At 38.1% G+C, this 9,702-nt stretch overlaps 1 long non-coding RNA gene across 1 annotated transcript; it reads left to right on the top strand.

Annotated features, from left to right (window-relative positions):
• Positions 1 to 1,871: 1,871 nt before the first annotated feature.
• Positions 1,872 to 7,296, top strand: LOC144455282 (uncharacterized). Its single transcript, XR_013484008.1, has 3 exons — positions 1,872 to 1,957; positions 4,425 to 4,477; positions 6,668 to 7,296. It is a non-coding gene; the product is annotated as an uncharacterized LOC144455282 (long non-coding RNA).
• The last annotated feature ends 2,406 nt before the right edge of the window (positions 7,297 to 9,702 follow it).

Below are 9,702 nucleotides of genomic sequence, written 5' to 3'. Positions count from 1 at the left end.
TGCTTGACCTCAGTTCATCTCAACTCCTCATCTCCTGCCTGACTCTCAACTCTCTTATCTTCCCTGCATTTTATTGACCCTTAAGTGAAAAAACAGCTTCCTCCTCCACCAAGCATGGATTGCTGCTACCCTACCTGGTGAATCTCTTTGTCCTTTTCATTAATGACAATTAACATCTGTATGCCAGTAATGTGATTACTCAGCCTGGCTCCAATACAGCACACAAGTTCTTTGGTGTAATAGATGCCAAGGATTATTATAAAACTTAAGTAAATTGTTTTTTTAATAAATTATGAATTTCAAATGAAAATAGCATGGTAAAGTGAAAAGAGCTCCAAGGATCTGTATTTGAATCTCACAATGGGACCTATATGACCTTGAGCAAATCACTTAATCTTTCTGAATCTGTTTCCTCATCTACAAAATGGGGATAGAAACATCTGTGTTATCTGTCTAGAACAGCAACACGGCATTCTGGATACAGAGTCAGCCTTGAAGTCAGCCACACCTGGGTTGGATACCTGACTGACACATTCTAGCTGTGTTATTAGGAGCCAGTCATATTAACCTCTCAATGCTCCTCAGGCACTATTAGTTACTGATGAGTTACCAATCTGCATCAGTGGAGGGAGTTTCCACACCAGGCATTTCCCACACTGATGAAGACACAGGTACAGACCGAAAAAAAAAAAGTACTTACAATGATGTTGTGAGGATAAAAGGAGATAATATATCTAAAATGCTTTGTAAACCCGTAAGTGCTAAATAAATGACAACTCATTATTAGAAAAGGAGCTGTGATATTGACCCTCAATAGCATAAGTCAAGAAATCAAATTAACAAGCATTTATTGAGTACCTATTATGTGCAAGATACTATGCTAATCTCGAGATATCAAGAAATCCCTGCTTTGAAGGGGATCACGGTCTAATAATGGGAAAGACAAAATGCAAACTAATATGTGCAAATAAAATACGTTACAGGATAAACTGGAGGTAATCTTAGATGGAAGGCACTAAGATGAAGGAGGAGTGGAAAAGGCTTGTTGCAGGAGACAGGACTTGAGCTGAAATTTGGAGGAAGCCAGGAGCAGGGAGATGAGAAGGGAGAATATGAGGGATAGCCAGTGTAAATACTTAATAAATACTGGCCTATTTTTCTTTTTGTTGTTTAACCTTTATAATGAATTTACCGACATAGCTCACTTCACAACCATAAATTCTTTTCTAAGCCATCGTGGTTTTTAGTTGTATTCTTTTAATGTTCCTTTAATCAAGGACTTGATTCTTCAATTTATTCCTTTAAATTTTGGGGGTTTTTTCCCCTTTTTTAACATGCTGCAAAATTGAAGAATTGCTTAAAGGAACTGGCCTGTTTCCATGGTTTTTTTTTAATTAGAAAAAGCATACATTTGTTTCTGAGCATACTAACACCGGGTGGAGCAGCTTTAAGGAATGAGATTAAGAAAAAAAAATTAGGTTCAAAAATCATTTCTATTCATTGATGAGTGACTATGAATGATATAATTGCCAATAAACCATGGTGACTGTGTCTAAATTGTCAGTTTGAGAAATTTAAGCAATTATAACTCAAGGAAACAAATCAGCTCCCTATTAATTGAGTTTAAAAAAAAATAAAACAGGAATGTGGGAGGGGACCAGGGTAGGCTCAGAAGTGACAACATGAAACTCTGAAATCTAGAGTCAGAGTTGAAAGGGGCCTTCCCTTAACCTGAAGTATAAATTGTCTCTACAACCTGATGTCAGCTTAACCACTTCCGGTTACACAGTTAACCCAGATAAACTGCTTTATAAGGTAAAAGTGTGGGTGGTGGGAGGGAGGGTAAAATGCAAGGCCAGGAACCTGTTTGACTTTCCAGAAAGAGCAAAGCAAAAGACAGAAGAAGAGGTCGTGTGTATTTGAGACTGGTGCTTTTCTTTCAAGGAAAGGTTCTGAGGTGAGAGTGGCTGGCAGCTAATTTTTCTTTCCCCTGGCTGCAGGTTGTAGGCCAAGTAGCAGAAATGTATTTATTTTTATTAGACAGAAGAGGAATCATAGGATTTTGGAGCTAAGAGACACCTTCCAGTGAGTAGGTCCAACTCTTTCATTTCACAGAAGAGGACGCTAAAGCCCCTTAAGTGACTGGCCCAAGTCACAAGGCTATTTAGTGGCAGAGTTAGAACTAGAAAACAGAACTTTTACGTAGCTTTCTGCGTGTGTGTGTGTGTGTATGTGTGTGTGTGTGTTTCTATGTACGTTGTCTCCTACACTAGACTCTAAGTTCCTTGAGGGCAGGGACTGTGCCTCTTTTTGTATCCCCAAAGCTTAGCACAGTGCCTGGCACATAATCAGGTGCTCAATAAATGTTAACTGACTGATTGATTAAAACCCAGGTTTTGTAACTCCCCATCCCGTGCTCTTTTGTCAGTTTTTCTGCTTTATTTATTTTTTTATTTTCCTTGTAACTTTGGAGTTAGTTTCCTAAAAGAAAGCTGTTTCTGTAGAAATCTTGTATCTTAACTTAAGAAAACCAATAGGCTTCTCTACCTCATACTGCTTGGGAAGGGAAAAAAAAATAATAGACCTGTCTTTCATTTGGAAAAAGGTAATTTCTCCTTCCCATATACTACCTTTAATGCTCTCTGGAACAAACAAGCCCAAATACACATGCAATTTTGGGAGGCCTTCTTTGAACTTCTCTTAAGGTCTCAGGGCAAGGACTGTACTTCTTCAGGAAGGCATCACGGGATCTCAGGATTGAAAGGGATCTTTGTGGCCTTCTAAAAGATCAATTTTTCCATTTACAAAATTGAGATGAACCAGCCTGCCTCTCCATGACTCCCAAATGTTGTGTGAAATCATCTTGACCCAGACTAATAGAAGAATCTGTTCTCCTGATGTCATTTCCACAAGAGCACACTCCATAGGAGTGCATCTCATTCAGTGTTTCTCTCTACAGAGATTTCTGTGGAGAATTTCTCAAGAAGAAAATCTTTTTCTTTTACTACAATGGATTTTTTCCCTCATTGTTGACTTTCCTATATAGTGTGATACTGTGTGATTAGAAGAGTGACCTCAGTCTGAACTACTTTGCATTGGGATTTAGACTCGGAAAGATCTCACAGACTGAAGAAGAGCATCAATTTGGAGAATAATAATAATAGCTGACATTTATATAGCACTTACTATGTGCCAGGCACTGTGCTAAATGATTTACACTTATCTCATTTGATCCTCACAGCAACCCTGGGAGGTAAGTGCTATTACTATCTCCATTTTACAGATGGAGAAACTGACACAAACAGCAGTTAAATGTCTTGTCCAGGGTCACACAACTAGTTAAGTGTCTGAGGCCAGATGTGAATTCAGGTCTTCCTTGTTTCAGACACATCACTCTATACACTGTGCCACAGAGTGCTCTCATTTACCAGCCTTGGTAGCTACCATGAACTGGATCAAGTCAGAGTGAACATAGCAACAGATGCTAAGCTTTGGGGTTGATTCCTTACATTAGCCACCATAATGAAAGAGCCCTAAAATCTAGAATGTGTAGCTTTAAATATACAAACCATAGTTCGAGCCACTGTTCCTCTCCTCCCTCATACCAAAAAATGATGATGATGATGATGATTGATGATGATGATGATAATAATCTCCAACTTGATCTTTTCTAAACAGGCTTTCTTTGTTAAGAAAATATCTCAAGACAATGCATATTCTATTTTGGAAGATGGTCTCTGAAAGTTGTATGTCATTTTATGCAAGGATGGAAACTAATATATTTAGCATTCTCTTTAACATAGTCAACTATGATATATATATATATATATATATATATATATATATACATATATACAGATATGTATACATACATATGTAATTCATCTTTCTGCCAATCATCTACTGAAGAATTTTTATCTCTCACCTTTTATCTTAGCAAAAGAGAGGAAAAAAAGACCAACAATGAATTGAGTATAGAACTAAACACACACACATCTAGAAAATCAACAGATTTATCCCAAAACAGTAAAAAAAAAAAGAAATTCATGAAAATCAAATAAGACATAAAATTTAAGACTGATAGAAATAAGAGTGGATGTTGTTTTAAAAAGTGAATACAATATGATAAACTATTGGCTAATCACTTTTTTAAAAAGGAAAATGAACCATTTCTCATACTGTAGGTGGAACCCAATCCAGCAATAGAGCAGAGAAAGCACAGATTAGTTCATTAAAGTCACTGAATCAAAAGTTTTTCTCAAGAGTTTGCTTTCTACCTCTGTGCTTGATTCCTTACATAAACTTCTATTCATTAATCCTCCTTTCATTCTCTATCATAGATAACCCAAAATCACAAAAACTGTTATAGTTTCATTTCCTTTACTTTTACTTGTTAGCTAATTATAAATCCACTGTATCCTTAGGCTGCCAAGAACATTGCTGAAAGTCACTGGAAATTAGGACAACTCCTTTCCAGGTACAGTAATTAAGCAACAGATATCAGTTGCCAAAATAGAACTGGCCTAGAAAATTTCACTCAAAGTTAAGCAATTCATCGAGAATCCTTTATTATTTTTTAAGATATAAATATATATCTTTTCATCATTGTTCTCTTTGATAATTTTTTCATCTTCATATTAATATTTTAAATGCGTATCTAATGACAAGTCAAGTAGTAACCTATTCTTGCCTGTTGACTAATGAACCTGTCTTAGATATATTCTGTGGATTAACATAGGCATCCTTTTGTAACTATGAGTTGCAATCACTATCTTTATCAAGGGTTTTTAGTGCTCCTATAATTTCGCTTTGCTATATTAAGTTCTGCTGTTTTGTATGCCCCATTTATAGTAATGATTTTTGCAAATGAAGAACTAAGATATAAATGGAGGAAGATTCTGTCCTATAATTGCTTCTTTCAGATTTCTCTGAAGCTGTTTGACCTATTCAAAGATTGGGTGTTTGTTGAGATTCCATAATTATTGGGTAAAGTATTGGGTCATAAGTGTTGGGTCAAAAGGTTTTTTATTTTTTTTAATTACATTTAGAAATCTTGATAGTAAATAAAGGAGATAGCTCCTAAATCTGAAATGAGTACACTGAACTTCAGTGATGAGTGCTATTTTTTTATGTCTTAGTGACGGATGGGAAATTATGATAAAATTTAACAGAATTATTGGTATTTGAGGAGTGGGCTATCAGATCTCAGTAGGTTTTAGCTGTAGCACCCAAGTAGGGTAGAATAGTGCTCATTCATTTTAATATTCCAAAGATCCATGATTTAATAGGTGTGGTCATTCCTTCCACTCACAACTTCTCTACACCTTCGATGATAATCTTCATGATTTTCTATACACCAAATAATTTATCATCTTGTAGCCAGGCCTCTGGTGATAAATTTCCATAGGGTGGTCCTCAAATGACAGAAATACAAGTCCATCACTAGGCCTATCCTTAAGATTTTACAGCTTGCTAGGACATCCCAGAGTTTGTACTCTGCTAACATAGCCTTGAAGAACCCCATGGTCATAAAAGATCACAGATATAGAAGGGGTCTGAAAGGGGCCTTAGAGTTCATATAGGCCAATCTTCACTCATTTTACAAATGATGAAATTGAGGCCCAGGAAGGATTGTTCAAGATGACACTGATGGTAGGTAGTATATATGTAATTTGAACCCAGATCCTTTGATCACAAAACAGGAAGATAGTGTGGTATAGCAGAAAGAGCACTAGCCCTCAAGTCCCAAGATCCAGGTTTAAATCCTACTTCTAAATCTTTGGGATCTTTGGGACCTTAAGCCAATTAAGTTCCCTGGGACTCACTACAATATTACTTCAATCTGCAATTACAAAATCAGTTTTCAAGATGTAAAAAGGGCACATTAAAATAGTCATCTGAACCCCAAGAGCCTGCTAAGACTTCAACTTTATAGAGCAATCATAAACTCTGAGTCTGCTGGAAATCATCACAGGGAAGTAGGACCGATATGTTTATGGACGGTAAATGGATGACCTCACCTTCCTTCCCTCTTCCACCTCAATCTCCTACCTCCACTTTGCTGCCATTTATTGAACTTAATAAGAAAGTGATCCAATTTCTTCCTTGAAAGACTTGTTTTTGCCCCTGAAATATTGGAGCAATGTATCTTCTTTGCTAATTCCAGATATGAGTCAAATTGATTTAATTCAGATCTGTATCTTGTCTATTTCTATCAGAAATTATTCATACTGTCAACTCTTTGAAAAATGAAGTCCCTGACCCCTGCCCCTGCTAAGGCCAACTCTCCATCCATGGACCATAGAGGAGCTTAAATTTCTCCATATTTATATCCATTTTCTCTTTTTTCCCCAGTCCAGGCTCTAAAACCCAAAAGCACTGGCTGGAAGCAAGGAGGTCATCCAAAAGTTTCATAAACATAATATATGTAATCTCTTTGAGTACCAGTTTCACCATCACTAAAATGAGGGTGTTAGACTAGATTTCTAATATCTCTTCTTGTTTTGACATGCTATATTCTCTCAGGTGACAAGCAGTAAGGTGTAGTAGGGGGAAAAAAACATCCGGGAGTCAAGCTACCTGAGTTCTAATCTCACCTTTGACATAATTACTTGTATGACCTAGGGCAAGCAATTTTACTTCTTTGCATCTGTTTCCTCCTCTGCAGAATGAGAAGATTGAATATAATGATCTCTATGATACTTCTGAGGAATTGGAGCAGCAAGGGGTGGTGGGAACTGAGTGACCCACACTGATTCCATCTTGTGCCTCAATTTGGGAGCTAGCTCAGTTCCCCTTCTATTCAATTATGGGTCCAGTGCCAAAGCTTAGGAAGGCTACTGTTCCTAATTTGTTGGGCAGTTGGCATGCATTTCTCAAAAGTCTTCAATGGCTTCCTATTACCTCCTGGATAAAATAAAAACTCCTCTGCCTGGCATTAAAAATCCTCCACAATCTTGACTGAGCCTAACTTTCCGAATAGATTTAATTTTACTCCCCATCTTGTGCTGTACAGTGCAACCAGACTAGCCTGTTAGCTACTCCCTGTCCTCAGCACTCTCATTTTTGCCCCTTTGTCTTTGAACAGGCTGTCTGTCACCAGTGCTTGGAATGTTCTATTCCTCACCTCCTTGTGTTAAAATCCTTAACCCCTTCAAAGCATTCAGGTGCTACTATCTCCTGCAGGGAGACCAGACCACATGTGGCCTGAGGCCACAAGTTCTGCACCCCTCCATGGGAAGCCTTTCCTGATTCCTTCAGTTGTTAATGTTCTCACTCTTCCTATGCATAGGCAGTATCTCCAAGGAGAATGTCACATCCTTTATGTCAGGTCCTTTGCTCTTTATTTTTGGTTATTTTATCCCTAAGAGATAGCAGAGTTACTTAGTACATAGTAAACACAATAAATATTTGTCAAATTAACTAATTAATTAATGAGGAACTTGCCTTTTTGGTATTTAGAATAAGTTAGCATAGCAAAGTGTGATGACCTTACCACAATTTTAGAGAAAAATGGTGATGAACATACAGCCAATCTAATGTGTGCATACTATGTAGAGATAATTCATTCAATTCTTACAACTCACATTGAGACCTCGAGTCAGAATACCCCTTCATCTAGTAAGTAATTTGTACAATTGAGGTACCTTTGGGAAGTTACCTTATTTGTGATCTTCAGCCCATCTTGCACAGTTGTCATTGGACTTAATTATTTGATTTATGAATGATCAATATTATTGATTGTCCAGTCACCCATAAAGCCTTCACTTAATAAAACAGTGCCCTGTTAGCCCTCAAGTTCAATAAGCAAGCCTGGGGAGGGAGGAGGGGACATGGATGTGTGAGAATAGCCAATCATAGGGGCTGCAGACTCCCTGGCTTTGTGTTCAATAAGCAAGCCTTGGTGGGGGGGTTGGGAGAGGGAATGGATGTAGGAGTGTGAGAATAGCCAATCAGAGGGGCTACAGTCTCCTCTGGCTTTGTGAGAAGCCATTAGAGTAGGTAAAAGATTTCACACTGGTTCTATAACTGAACTGTTTGAATCTGCATAAAGTAATTAGGGTGCAATTGAACAGAATTCAGGACCTTGGGCTAAGATGAATATTTGAAAGCATTCATAACAATGGAGATGAATTTGCTGAAGATATGTGCAGCTAGGTCCCAATTAGTGTGAATAATGAATCCCCTGAAGTGATGGCATTATTTGAATTCACATCACACATTTTCATTGGACTAGAATCAACTGCCATATTTGTATAACTATAACTTCAAATAAAGTAGATTTGAATACATGACAGCATTTCCAGGGATTCATTTGTACTAATCAGGACCTAGCTCTACTCACTTGTGGACATGTATGCCAATAAGTATAGAATCCCCTTAAAGACTGTTCTACCTTCACCCACCTCTCACCCTCTCCCTGACCCCTTCTTGACACCCAGTGCTATGGACCATCTCTAACTATCACAGAAGAATAGATGAGCTCATGTGACTCAGGGCATCTCTAGTCCTATAAATAGCCAAAGGATGGTGGGTTTCTACAGCCCATTGGGAGGGAAGCTTTTTATGATACAAAACTATGAATGCTGTGAGGAACCTGAAAGCTCCTGTTATTTAGATTCTGATCCCTTCATCATGACAAGGCCTGTGTGTGTCTAACTCCCTTTCAAGTCATTGGGAGTTACGTGCTCTCACAGAGTACACGAGGAGATGACATTGGACCTTTGGCATAATGAAATGTTCCCATACCTTGGCAGGTTTCTGTGCTCTCCTCCCTGCTATGATTATTAAGCTGTATGCCAGGATTTCTCATTTTGAGCACCCGCAGCAAAGATCAGAGTTTAACTGTGCCTTTCCCTGTCTCAGAACAGATTGTGAATTCAGTCTAGCAATAAAGGAACACATTAAAAATTCCACCAGTCTGACATTCCTCAACGGAAGACTGGCTTGAACCTTGCCCACAAACCCCCACAGCAGCAAACAGAACAGAAGCTAATTTATTCCTCACTGAGCATGCAGATCCCACCGAGGGGCCCATTCAGAAATGGAAAGGTGAATGCATTCTTTCTTGCCACACTGCAGATTTCTCAACTAGAATATTCCCTTTCTCTGATGACAAGTCCACGTTCCAACCAATTTCTTCTTTTAAACATTTCCCATTTCCATCATAGACCCAGGAAGCTGGACAAGTGTGTGTGGGGGGGGAAATTATATGTTAAAACCACACCTTAAATTTTATGTGCTCCACACATAATAGATATTTAATAAATGTTTGCTAAATGCATGAATACCTATCCAATATCTGATCAACATAAATTGTGTTATATTACAGAGAACACATAATTCCCCACTTTCCTTTGGTCAATTAGTTTGGTCCAATGTGGACTATCCCTATTAGGTATTCCACCATCAAGAAAGGATTTGGTCTAGCTCCTGAAGTAACCGGGTGGCAGAAGTTCCAGTGGCCTTGGAAAGACACTTTGAGATGGAGATTTAGGCTGACTGAAGACATCTGACACGCTTTTATCGTTCTGTCGAATATTTTAAAATACAATTGTTACTTGTAGAAGATTGCTCGACAAGTTTTCCCTTTTGGTCCTGTGATTTCACCAGTACAAAGAAAACTGCCCAGATGGAAACTTCCTACACCAGTGATCTCTGGCAACTCATTCATAACTTTTCATCTTAGAGAGCTGCCTAGGG

Source organism: Phascolarctos cinereus, unplaced genomic scaffold (assembly GCF_003287225.1).
Source record: "Phascolarctos cinereus isolate Bilbo 61053 unplaced genomic scaffold, phaCin_HiC Scaffold_1;HRSCAF=81, whole genome shotgun sequence".
NCBI classification, from domain to species: domain Eukaryota; kingdom Metazoa; phylum Chordata; class Mammalia; order Diprotodontia; family Phascolarctidae; genus Phascolarctos; species Phascolarctos cinereus.
This window is presented reverse-complemented; position numbering and strand designations above follow the sequence as displayed.